Here is a 14393-nt window from a genome sequence, read left to right as displayed (position 1 = left end):
CAGAATCGATTCCGTGCTTACCACTTTACATAAATTCATTCTCTCTCCTCATGAACGATTCCAATCCCCACACATTCGTTCTCAAATAACAAATCCACACATATGCTTTCATTCATCTCTAAATCAAATTTATGTTCTTAAATCCATTCAAAAACATGGAAACAAACATGAATGACAACTACAAATCCATCGTCACACTTACCCTTCAATAGTACCATACCCTAAATCAAACACAGATTAACAGTTACTAAGATTTAGTTAGTACACCCCTTTCCCTTCCTCTCATTTTCTTCTCTCTCTTCTTTTCATATTTATGAATGTTACAACATAATAGGAAGTCAAGTGGAATTAAAAACTAGAAGTATAATAGATTTAAGTTAATTTGATTTTATAAGTGGCTTAAAATCTTACATTTAACTGAAAATAATATTAATTTACTATATATAAATGAGAAAAATCGAATTAGTTTTGTAGAATTAAATTGAATATAAATTTTATTATTTTAAATAGTATTGACTTATTTGAAATTTATTCTAATAATCAATTACTATTAAATCCCTTTTATTTAATATATATTCTTATAATATAAAATAATATATAAAATAGAAAGTAAACTTATCCAATTTTATAAGATTGAGATATATTTAAATATGGCTACTTTAATAAATATGAATAAAATTTAATATCCGTTATTATGAATTTAATAAATATAAAATTTCATTATTTTAATTTATTATTATTATTATTATTTAATATATTAATACTTTATTCTGATAACACTTTTGGTTGGTTTTACCTAATTCTCAGCATCAAATGCATCGAAGAAACTATTATCTATACAATGTAATATTAGATAAAGAAACTAATGGGACAACATTAGGTGTTAACAAAAAATTTGATAAAAATAATGGAGAAAAAAAGTGTTAGAAACGAACAAAATTCAAAACTTCATAATCAACAAAATACTCATGTTTTTTTTTTTTTCTACTGAGATTTACTTTTACATTTACAATTTTTATTATAGAACAGTGAAAAAGTATTGAGTGAGAGAATGATTAGGATTTTATACCACACGATGAAGAAGTTCCATGCAGGCAGTGAATTTCTATTGACATCATTGCTCCCATCTTTTTAGTGGCCAAATCATACACATGCATTTGAAGAACATCAAACAATCCATTAGGTTAATTGTTACATCTCTATCATTAAATGATAAGACTATTCAAAGAGCACTTTCCAAATAATGGTTAGACTTACACATGCATTTAACATATGATAAAAACAAAAAACTTTTTACTACAAAAAAGTTATTTTAAAGAAGGGATGATTGACTCATTGACGAAAGATACGAGTGTTTTGCCTAATGGACACTAGCTTTGGAAGTTCAAGTAAAACATCAATTTCTGATTTGCACATTACTATTCAGCAAGACATCTAATTCTCACTTTAATTATTTTCAAGCTTAATATGGAATGTTAAGAAGATATTGTGTTTAATACTATCTTCTTCTTTTTTCTTTGTTTTACTTAACGAAAAATAAAGGCATTATTTTTAGTGTGGTGACATTTATTTACATATTATGGAAGTCGATATGATCAGTATATATAACGTTTTAAGAGCAATGTCATTACCTTAAACGATCAATGAAATGCGACAAAAAGAAAGTACAACAGAAGTATCTAATGTCGCCCAATTTTGGAGAGGAAGAAAAAATTGAAAGGAAAAAGTACACTAAAAACACGTTCAAAGTAGACTTTCCTATGCGTGTATACACACTGGTGATGTGTTCCGTAAGTTCCGCGTTATATAAATTCGAGTATTCATAAGTTAGCAAGAAATTCTTTTAAAGAGAGTAAATAATTTAATATTTAAAAGAAAAAAAAAAAAAAAGAGAATAAGAGAAAGAGAAAGAAGATAGCATCACTTGTGTTTTTCGGATGAAGCATAAACTCTTATATATAGATGAAAAAGAAATTATGATGGTTCTTTCGTGTAGAAACAAAATTTCAACAACTCAACCATTAGTACAAAATGAGATATTACAATAAAATATTAGATTGATTATATGGAAAAGGATATAATTGAAAAAGTAGTATTAGTTTTTAAATATTATAAAGTCTGTTAGATTGTTTATAAAATAAATTGATCTAATATCCACTTATTAAATTGATTAAAGAAGAAGTCGATCTAATATATGTTGGGAGGATCGACACACATAAATCTCTACACATGATAAGATATTGTCTGCTTTGGACCAAGCCCTCACGGATTTGCTTTTGGTACCACTCCAAAAGGCCTCTTATCATTGGAGGTATCTATGTGTATATAAACCCTTGACCAACCCTTCTTCTACTCAATGTGGGACTTTGTTTGCACTCCAACATCCTCCCTCAAACAAATCCCCCGCTGCGAAAGTCTTTTCATTCCCGAGTACACCATAGTCAGCATGGAGCATTTCTCTTTTGCCCTCTTTCACGATCCATGGTCACAACACTTGACATTTCTTGCTCTCCCCACCTCTCATGATTCATCCGGCGATCCGCCACTGGCCACCTGCCTGGCTCACCTGATCATTGGGGGGGGGAGGGACGTACTCGTCTGAGCCCGATCATCAGACCTGAACCATGGGCTCTGATACCACTATTGGGGGGGAGGATCGACACACACATAGATCTCCATACATGGTAAGATATTGCCCGCTTTGGGTCAAGCCCTCACGTGTTTGCTTTTGGTACCACTCCAAAATGCCTCTTACCATTGGAGGCATCTATGTGTATATAAACCCTTGACCAACCCTTCTTCTACTCAATGTGGGACTTTGTTTGCACTCCAACAATATATTAATTTAAAAAAAAAGTTAAAAACTACTACTAAATTGGTTATAGAAGGAATTAATCTAATAGTTATCCATTTTTTTTTTACTTTTTTTCCATGTTGAGCTTCATCTTCTCTCTTTGGGAGAAATGATAATCATCACTCATCTTCTTTGTTCATCTTATTCTATGTTCCCACATTGTGTTTCATATTCTCTCTTCATTGTCAGTATCCTCATCGCACTTCAGAACCCACCAACATTTTCAAACATCGTCACACTCGAATGTTGGTGAGATTTCGCTGCTCGCCCCTATCTCTCTCGCGTCAACATTCGTGTCGCCATTGGCACCTGCGCTTGCGTCATCTTCCGCGCCCCCGATAGGAATGTGATTCTTTTATTCTGGTAACCGTTGTCAATGGTAGGAAGGTGGGTCTTTGGTTTCTTCTTTCCTAACCTTTGGGTTTAGGGTTCTAGTGGTAGGATGGTATGTAAGATTTTTTCATTCTCTAGAAAACATTTGTGTTATGCAAATGTTCGGAAGTTCATGATATTATTGTTCTTAAGAAAATGTTTCCCTAATTTCATGTGTGTGTTTTCTCTTTTTGTTTTCTTTTTTTTTTTTGTTATTGTGCTCTTTGATGAATGGAGGTTAAAAAATTAAGGATGGCGAATGGTTGGAAGACATTGCGTAAGGGGGACAAATGAAGGATTTTTATTTCCTTCAAAGTCACATATTAGATCGGTTGGTCTACAACTAACCTAACTTATTATATCGAACTTTTCTAGATTGGGTCTAAAGCTGATGTAATACGCGTTAAACAACCGATATAAAAAGTCATTTGTGTACTAGTGAACATTCCTTATGGAAGAGGAACTACAACATGAGTGTGTAATAACACAATACCTGAATTCACCATAACATGCAATGCGTGATTTTTTATGAGGCTTGAACCACATGAACCCATTTACAATATTTAACATTAGGTGTACTCTATTTTTCGAGTGTAAAATAGGGGAAGAAGTTCAGTTTCACAACAATCCCTCATATATTACAAAAGGCATAAGAAAGATTGAAAAGAAGAAAATATTGGGTCTCATGTAAGGTATAACGCATCAAAGTTGATATATCAAGGTATATGAACTAATCCTAGACAGAGAAACTTAACACACAATGTAGTTGGTATAACAAATTATATAAACCAAGGACACTTGATATATGTTAGGGGTTTATCAATCATAATACACTCCTACAATTCTTGATGTTATTATTGTGTTGCACTTATTAGGTCATGTGGATGTTTGATATTCATGAGTGCTCTAGAAATCATGCTAATATCTCATACAAGCGGCCCTACTCAACACTTATATAGGTAATTTTATCAAGTGTATGCTGCAAATCATACGCCACTGATAAGGGATATGAAAATCATTAAAAATTCTATTTAAACTAAAATTACTACATCATATAGAATTTTAATTACAAAGTTTAACCTCTCAATAGTGCATTATCTAACATTTTCACACACACCATAGGAATGCACATAATTGATTTAAAATCAATTTAGTGCTATCAAAACTAACAAATGACTTATTTTTACCCATATGAACCTTATTCGTGGGATCTCCAATTACAAAGGTTGGGTTACCATCACTTCTTTGTTTTCAAGTGGCTTAAGTCTCATTCTCATCGATGTTTCTAAAATCATTTTTTCCCAAGATTTTCGTTAGAGGATTTGCTAGATTTCATTTTGATTTCATATAATCAATGGAAATTGTTTGACTCTTTAGTAGTTGCTTCACCAAATTATGTCTCAATTGCATGTCTTTCCTTTCCAATGTAGCTCTTATTTTTAGTTATAACTAGTGTTGATTGGCAATCATAATGTATTGACACATATGAGATTGGCTTTATTCCTAGTGGAATGTTTACTTAGAAGTTTTTCAACCACTCACTTCACTGGCAACCATTTCAAAAGTAACAAACTCAAATTCTATATTGATCTTGCAATAATTGTTTGCTTAACTAATCTCCATGTATTTGTACAACCCCAAGTGTGAAAAAAGAGGATTTTGTCTCATATGAATTAGAGATTTAGTTAGCATTACTGTACCCTTCTAGTACAATTGGAAATCCAGATTTTTTAAAATCTTTTAGGGTCTTAGAGAGTGAGCTCGTCTAGATTTCGTTGTGTATCTCTATAGTTTGTTGTTGCATGATGTGAATATCTGTATAGTCTTTCTTGTTATTTATTGTTGTGTTAGGTATGAACAAATTGTGGTTTTTGTTTGTACACATTGAGCAATTTGTTGTGATGTTCTTGTTATCTATTCAAATTTATTGTTGTTATTGTATTATACAAAAGTATATGTTTAGGGTTTATGTAACTTTTGAGAAGCTTATCAAGTTTTGCATGGTGTATACTTCATTATAAATGCAATTTTCGGTGATTTTTTTTTAAATTGGAAAAAATGTAAAACCCAAAGAAAATAATAAAATAAAATAGTTTTGTGTTATAATTGTTGTTGGATAAATAAATTAAATTATAGTTTATTAATTTATTATTTTAATGATATGTAGTCCATTTTGTATGATTTATATGGGCATTTTTGTGTATATTTTAGTGGTTGGAGCTTGTAATTGTGGTGTAGTTGAATTAATAGGCCTCTCAACATAGTTTCATAAGTGATTCAGTTCTATTTATGATGTCATAATATGTTACTAATCATATTTTTATTTCACATCCGATGTTGTCATATTTCTTTAATATTTATATATATATGATGCAGATTTTTTTATCTTTAATAACACTAGTACAAAAACAACGTTTAACGTCACACGTTTAACGTCCAGTGAACGAAAAAGCAACGTAAAAAATAATTGGTGACACTTTTGTAAATATGAAAAGTCATTATTCTGTTGACATTAAAAGTCAGTTATAGAGTCCCTGACGTTTAATTCATATTACACGTCAGATCTCATTCCCCACAAGCGTAAAAAAGGTGCGAAAATACCCCAAATTAGGCGCCAATATTTATTCTCTTACAAATTAGACGTCAGCCCCCCTCCCCAGCCGACGTCTAAAAGCTATAAGACTGATTATGCATTACTTAGAAAAAGATGAGAAAGAGTCGAGCAAAGCCTTTAGAACTTAAGTCCCTTGATCTAGTACCTGCACCTGCTACCTGCTATGTACAAGATATGGAAGGTTGCTCAGACTAAGTCTAATGGGAACATGACATCACAATCAACTGTCTTGATCTCACAAAGAATTGTAAGTACACATTCTAAACAAATAAACAGTCTATTGAATATTATGTGTTTTATGTAACAAACTTCATTATCATATGCAGGATAAGCAGGTTAAGCAACAAACTCAGGGTTCCTTTGTTGGCCAAGGTAGGTACAACATTCTCACAACGATCATCGGAAAGCCAGAACACCAAGGGCATGTGCGTGGCGTTGGAGGCGTGATTGGTTTTCGAGACTACTTTAACACTACACAAAGAAACAGTGAATTCATGAGTCAAGAGCCACTGAGGAAGATGGAGCTCCAAGTGGATAAAAGGCTCAACCAACACATGAGATCCATGGAGCAACGATTCATGGAACAACAAGAACAAAAATAAAAAAAATCCAAAGAACGCTTGAAGAAAAGTTGCAGTCCATGACCTAGGCGACCGTGGGATTGCCCACTGAAGCTCCAACAAGATGTCGTGTGAGCATAAGAGGATCATACTCTATTATAGATCCTACTGAATATAGTGGTCATTATGAGTTTTTGGTTGATGAGAGTCCCACGCATAGTAGCTGTCAGACGAGTACTTGAAGAATGACAAATTATTCATGGTGCTTCCTTATTTCCCCACCATGAGCGTGTGACGATTGATGAAGTTTGTGATCTCCATGCTCAAGTGTCTGTATCGACTTTAGAAATTCAATTCGTGGGGGTGGCCATAGGCATATTTATAGTCTAACCTAAAATATTGATCATGTGACACATTGTCACACCACATGTATTATATTTCTATTATTTGTATTTTTATGTTAAATTTATAGATATTGATTGAGTACTTTGGAAATATTTATTTCAATTCTTACGTCCAAAGAAGTAGTCCATGCATCAGTCTGTGATACATGAAGATGATGACATGGCAGAAGCAGAGGATGATCCTATAACAAAGCTCATGGAAAAATTACCTAGGTTGTCAAAAGGACCAGTAAAATTGTACTGGGATTTAAGAGTATTTTGTCTTAAGTGTCATGTGCTTGTATATATCGATCTAAATGATGCACTAGAGGTCATTGGGGGAGATAGGATGTTGAATATTTTAATCCTTCAACTATGGTGCATGTAAGATATTTCATTATCTTTCATACTAATTATATTTAATTTGTTAGTTTATAACAATTTAACTTTCTTGTTAGAGGTACATGGACATAGTCATTGTGGACCAAGGTTGGTCTTCCATGTACGAATTTATTGAACCTCAGACCATTCAACCTTCTAGTAACACACTTGAGAGCAAACAAAATTATTTGCAAACATGGATGGCTGAGTCAAAAGAAGAAATATACCTTGCGCCATACATTGATGGGTATGTTCCCCAAATGTAAAATTTGATTAAAGTTTACTTAACTAGTCCACTAACTATTTTTTATTCATGATAGGTCCCATTGGCAATTGATGGTCATCATTCCAAGACAATGCACAATTCTATGGTTTTGTTCCCTACACAGGAGGTTAAAAAATGACTTGAAATCTGCTACAAGTGTAAGTGTTTCTCTTTTTATGTTTCAAATGTTACAAATCCATGTTGTAATTTTTTTATGATGGATATAGTTATATTAATATTACCTTATGTTTTCAATGTAAATAGAGTTATGGGTAAACCTAAAGATCAGCTAGTTCAAATCTTATATCCAAAGGTTGTAACTCATTTATAGTTCTTATTCATTTTCTATGTTATTGTATGATCTACATATCTAACTATTTACTTTGTCATTTTAGTGTAACAAGTAACTAGATTCATGGGAATGTGACTACTATGTCATGTCTTAGATTAAAGTCATCATTTAAGCAAGAATTACATATGAATGGATTGAGGTAATAATACTTACCTTCCATACATTACAAATCAAATTCAGCTTTGAACATTTGTAAGCAAACATAATGAATTTGACTTAATTTTACAACACTTCAAGAATACATCGCCTATATTAGAGGATACAATTAAGAAGATATACAACAAGAGTGGACAACGCATCTTCTATAGAGATGGACTTAGGACCTATGGCTATCCCTTTAGGAACAATTTTATTGTTGTTGAATACATTAATTAGCTTACTTTTGATAGGTTAAGTTTTGAATTGCTTTTTAGATTGTTTTAGTATTATAATCACTTGAAACACATAGTATATATAATTTTGTGATGTGTTGGGATGATTTTTTGTATTTCAGATGTGATAATATTATAAAAAACAAATTTATTTTTTAAAAAAGAAAACCAAATTGTACGTCGATTAGTGTCAAAACCGACGTCTAATGACGTCTAGTAATGCACATCCGACTTCTGGTAATGCACATCTTACCTCTTATTGCTTCTAGTGGCTCATCTGGAAATTTCTTGCTGAACGAGACACATGCACGCTTAGTGCAATGCGACGTTGGATGATGTGACAGTCGATGTCAACTGATGTTCCATATGGAGTCCAACGTTAAATTAATGTCTCCCAATAAGATGTTGGAATGAGATTAAACATTAAATGTCCAAAATAATAGACGTTAAAAACAATTTTAATCATACTTTTTATTAATATTTGATGCTTGTAAGACACATTAACTTTTCAAATTAATGTAAAATTAATCCTAATTTTCTTTTCATATATATAAATTTTGAAAATTGGCATGTTGAATATTTATTTTTAAAACTTACTTATACTTTTAGTATTTAATAAAGTATTCAAGATATTTAAATGTTGGTTCTATTTAATAACTGAAAATTATATTTTATTTATTATGTGATTTTGGTAATAATATATATATATATATATATATATATATATATATATATATATATATATTTGTATTTATATAAATAATATTTGTATGAAACAGTTTTGTTTTGTTGATTTATGATATAGTAAAATATATTTTTGTTCTATTTAATTCATGTTTATATATAGTAAAATATATTTAATTAATATTTATAATCATAACTAAGTGTGTGTGCGCTTGAACAGATAACACTGTTCAAGCGAATTTCGAAGCGCGGATTAAAATTCAAATCGTGTTCGCTTCTGTGAATTTCAGAGAATGGAAAAGCAGTGATTTGAGTGGATTTTGAAATTTTACATTGTTTGGTGGATCTCTCCAATATGCAAGGATTTGAGGTGATTTACACTTAAAAGACCGCAATGCCCTCTGCCAATCTTCAAAATTCCAACCCCTACCATATTAATAAAAAACCTAATATTCAAGTAAATATTAAAAAACTAAAAAGCTTGATGATGCAGCAGTTGCAGGAAGAAGAAGAACTTTCGAAGAAATTTCGGGTGAAGGAAGGACCCTTATCCGGATACAGTGTTAACGTATCCGGATCCAGGGTTTTAAAGGTTTGCACATGGTAGCTTATCCGGATACGTTCATAGTGTATCCGGTTCCACGTTTTGTGTTTGTATGGCAGGGGTTGTTTCCGGCCCGTTGCAGTCACCGGTTGTCGATGGTTTCGTTCTCCGTCGCAACATTCATGTTTGTTTATGAGTGTGATATCATGTTGGAATCCATGCAGCCTCCATTAAGAGGAGGTCGGAGCAGTATCCATGGACGATCGTGAGGAAGAAGAATGACGACACAACCATTTTATATTAAAAAATAACTAGGGGCATTTTAGTAATCTTTCATTTCTACCAATTAAACAAATTTTTTAATTCTATCACATCAATCAAATCCTACACTAATTCTCACAAACTTTACCCTCAAATCCACTCTCAATTACCCACAAGTCTACTTAAAAAAACAACAACATAATTACCGTCAAATTCACTCAAATCATCTCCCCCTAATCCATTCATAAGAACACAGTGTAAATTGTCATAGAAAAATATAATGAAACTTAATATTATCATTAGTTTAGACAAACGACGAAAATAAAAGAAACTAATAAAGTACTATATTAAAAAAAGATGGTATTATTTTGCTCGTTCTTTTATTTATGTATACTTTGGATGCTATATAGCTCTTTCATAAATTTGTAAAGTTTTTTTTAATAACAATCTTGTAAACATTCATTACCGGTATTATCTTTTTTTATTAACCTCATATTAGAAATATATGTTAGTAACTCTTAAAAAATATTTGTAAATTTAAATTATGTGCGCATGCCTTTTTATTTTATTTAGTAAAAGATCAATAATGTTTTGAAATAAATAATATTAATGTTGGTCAACTCAGTGGTTAAGTTGGATCACAAGCATATCAATATTAACTTTAACCACTATCATTTAATTGAATTATTAATGTTTATCAAATATAAACTTAACTTTTAAGTTTTATTTATATTAGTTTTTTTTTCTGTCACTAATACTTTTTATTTGTGAATTTGATTAGACAAATCTCATGGCAATCATAAAATAAATTCTATTTTTCGTGGATTAAAAAAACTCAGTCTCTAAACCCTATGAAGTTTAAGATTGAGGTTAAAATGAGTTTAACTCATATGAATTCTTAGAATATTAAATTTTTAAATACTTTCTAGAATTATATGAATTCTTAAATACTTTCTAAATATTTTTTAAATAGAGTTTAACTTATATTTTATTAGTTTTTAAATACTTTCTAGAATTATATGAATTCTTAGAATATTAAATTTTAAATTCATTTTAAATATTTTATAGTTTGTTTTTAATTGCTTCTTATTATTTATAATTTAATTGTAAAATTGAGATTTAATCTAATTTGTGTAAGTCTAATCTGATTTAGGTTTGACTTGATATCACTAGATCTTTCGTAATTTAAATCCAACTTGACTAAATATTTTTTTGCATAAACTTAATTTAATTTGAATTCAATACAACTTGGTTTGCTTCAACCTAAAATAACTCTATTTAACCTAGACTCAACTCTATTTAAGTTGAGCTTTAATTGACCAAGCATGGCATAAGCTTGACTTGGTCCAAATCATCTTAACCAAAGTTAGGCTCAGTTAGGTTTAGCATGGGTTTGTCTTAGCCCAACCCAGATTAACTTGGCTCAATCCAACTTAGTCCTGACTTGACTTAGGTTAAACTCATCCAATTCAACCTAACCTAAGTCCAAACAACTTATCCTGATTTAGGTCAAATCCAACCCAACCTGCATTGAATCGATATAACTTGGGCTTAATCATACCTCACTTTTTGTGATTAGGTTTAACTTCACTTGGACCTTACCTGACTCAATTTGACCTAAGTCCAATGACTCAACTCACACTTGACCTGATCGATTATGGACTTAACTCATTCTTTGCTCAATCCAACTCAACAGAATCCAAACGTAACTTGACTAATGTGGTTCAAACTCCACTTAGCATAACTTGGATCTTACCCAACTTGACTTGACAAAGTTCCAATTCGAATTAATTGTGATCCAATCTTACCAACTTGACTTGGGTCCACTCTAATCCTACCTATATTAACTTAGACATGAACTTAACTTGACATACATCTGACCCAACTTGTGCTTGATTTGACTTGATTCAACTAACTTGACTTGACTCAAATAAGACCTTAACTCAACTTGACTTAGGGTTAACTAGTTTGATTTAAGCTCAACTTATCTTCAATTTGAGTTGACCTAGAGGCTCAATCTAACTTGACCTAGGCTCAACTACATTTAATCTAGACTCAATCGACTTGACTTAAATTTAACTTAAGTTGTCTCAACCTATAAATGACCTAATTAACTCCACATAATATAAATTTGATTTAACTCGACCTTACTTAGACTTAATATATCACATTATATCTTAGAATCAACCTAGTTCAATATAATTTAGAATTAACTCAACTTAAATCTAACTTAAACAAATTTGACGTAACTCAAACTTAATCTTATCCTATCCATATTGATGAGTCACTTTAAATGTTTTTTTCATGTGTATATAATTTTATAAGACATAATTATTTTCATTCCTATTTTAAAAAACACTATAAAAAAAATATCAATGAATTAACCTCAGAATATTAAACTTTTGAGAGAATACAACTTCTATCAATAATTTTTCTTACACAGTCTCGTTATACTTTGGTAAAATTGACAAGTGTATAGTTCATTATTTAGTACTAGCCCGGTTTGTTATGTTCATGGAAATTTATGCAGATGAAAATCAACTTAAGATATTAAATTTCGAAACAATGAAATTTAATTCCAACAACCAAAATAAATTTAAGATATTAAATTTCAAAACAATGAAAGTCAAACTCATACTCTTCTTTAATGGCATGCACAGTATTAATTTCAAGTCCAGTGTCATTTTATTCAACTTTGTCACTTCTGACACTTTTTCTCTCTCTTCATTATTTTTCTTTCTGCATGGCCTACTATTTTGCCCCCCTCAGCCATTTTCACCTCACAATCTAAAAGTGTAGGTCCATCATATTGGAAAAAGAAAAAAGTTTTAGTCAAGTTACATAATCATGAGAAAGATACATAATTAATTTAAAAATGGTAGATTTGGAAAAAAGGTTACGGTTCCTATTCAATTCAAATTATAAAATTTTAGAAAAGACAAAGGATGAAACAAACCCATGGTTTAAACACATCTATTTAACAGAACTTATTATCTTGTACGTAATAATCTCGTTAATTATAGTAATGCTACAAATAAGATTAAGTTGGGAAGAAAAGCCTATGAAGAGCAAAACATTATATGATCATCTGAAAGTATTAATTAGTAGTTGAATACAGTCCAAAATTTAGCTGGTAGAAGGTCTAGTCTAAGCAACAACATATATACCCACCAAACTAAAATCCTAGCAATCAAACAATAAAACTTAATGCAAATAATGTAGGGTGAGAAGAACTTTATAATCCTTTTTTTTCTCTTCTTGAGAGATCTGTGACAATGTCTGATTCGTTTGTATTGAATAAATTAATGGATGGTATAACAGCTTGCCGAGGCATATAAAATAAGAATCCAAACAAATTGGTCCACTTGCGTTGTGCTTTTCTAGAAAACCCCTCAAAGGAAGAAGCATCACCATGTGGTGCATCATGTTGCTCAAAATATCTTTCAAATTCTCCCCACTAGTAAAAAATTGGGATTATACAGCGCACATTATGCCACGGTTCACCAGAAACCGCAGTATAATGTTGCGTGATGGCAGTTTTGTAAATAAATCGAACTTATATGCCGCGATTCCTCACTTAACCGTGACATATACCCCAGTCAACCATCACTTTTGACGCCACGTCAAGTAAAAAAATTTAATAACAGGGGAATATGCCGCGGTTCTCTGACCAACCGCGGCATATACCCCTGTAACCTCCTGACATTCCCCATCAGTCAATCCCTGCAATAAATTCGCAGGGGCATATGTCGCGGTTGGTCAGAGAACCGCGACATATTCCCCTGCCAATTTATTGCAAGAGCTGACTGATGGGGAATTCAGAAGGTAGCAGGGGGAATAGGCCGCGGTTGCTCAGAGAACCGCGGCATATTCCCCCTGCTACCTCTGACATTCCCCAAAAGGCAGTTGGGAAGGCAGTTGAGGGATTTTAAACGTTGGGGAATAGGCCGCGGTTGACCAGAGAACCGCGGCCTATTCCTTGATCTGAGTAAATTTTTAAAAATATCGGAGAATATGCCGCGGTTGGGCGCCCAACCGCGACATATAGGTTAACAAAAATTTAAAAAACGCCATTATGAATTATTTTTTTAAAATGAATAGGTCGCGGTTACGTGTAGGATCGTGGCATATTCCCCTTTATGTCGCGGTTAAGTGTAGAACCGCGGCAGATTCTCTTCTGAAGGTTAAAAAAAACTTTGAACAATTTTCCTCCTTACGCAATCAGTTTCAGAAAAGGAAACCTCAACGTCTCCGTCGTGCCGCCTCTCTGTTGCGAGCTTTCCTCCATTGACGCCAGCCATCCTCTCACGCGAGCTTTCCTCCATTACACCAGCCATACTCTCTGACGCGAGCCATCCTCTCTGCCGCACCTCCGCCGCGACTCTTCTTCTTCGCTGCGCCAACCAGGTTTGATATCAATATTTGTTTTATGCGATTGATTTATCCGTTCTGCTTAACCTGATTGATTGGTGGATGAAATGTTCTTGCAATTGATTTCTAGTTTTATGCCATTCGATTCCATTTCAATAGCAATTCATGGGTGTGATGTTGTGCATGTTAAGTTTGGTTGGGTTGCCCCCAAAAGTTCCCTACAACGCCCAGACCCAAAAGTTCCCATTTCAAAAATTACCCTCTATAAAAAAATCATAACTTAATTATGTAATAATAGAATAACACATCTATAAATAAAAAAATAATATAAGATGAATGGAAAAGGTTTATGGGTTTTTAAAAAATATATCAATTGTGACT

Source organism: Vigna radiata, chromosome 1, assembly GCF_000741045.1.
Source record: "Vigna radiata var. radiata cultivar VC1973A chromosome 1, Vradiata_ver6, whole genome shotgun sequence".
NCBI lineage: Eukaryota > Viridiplantae > Streptophyta > Magnoliopsida > Fabales > Fabaceae > Vigna > Vigna radiata.
This window is presented reverse-complemented; position numbering follows the sequence as displayed.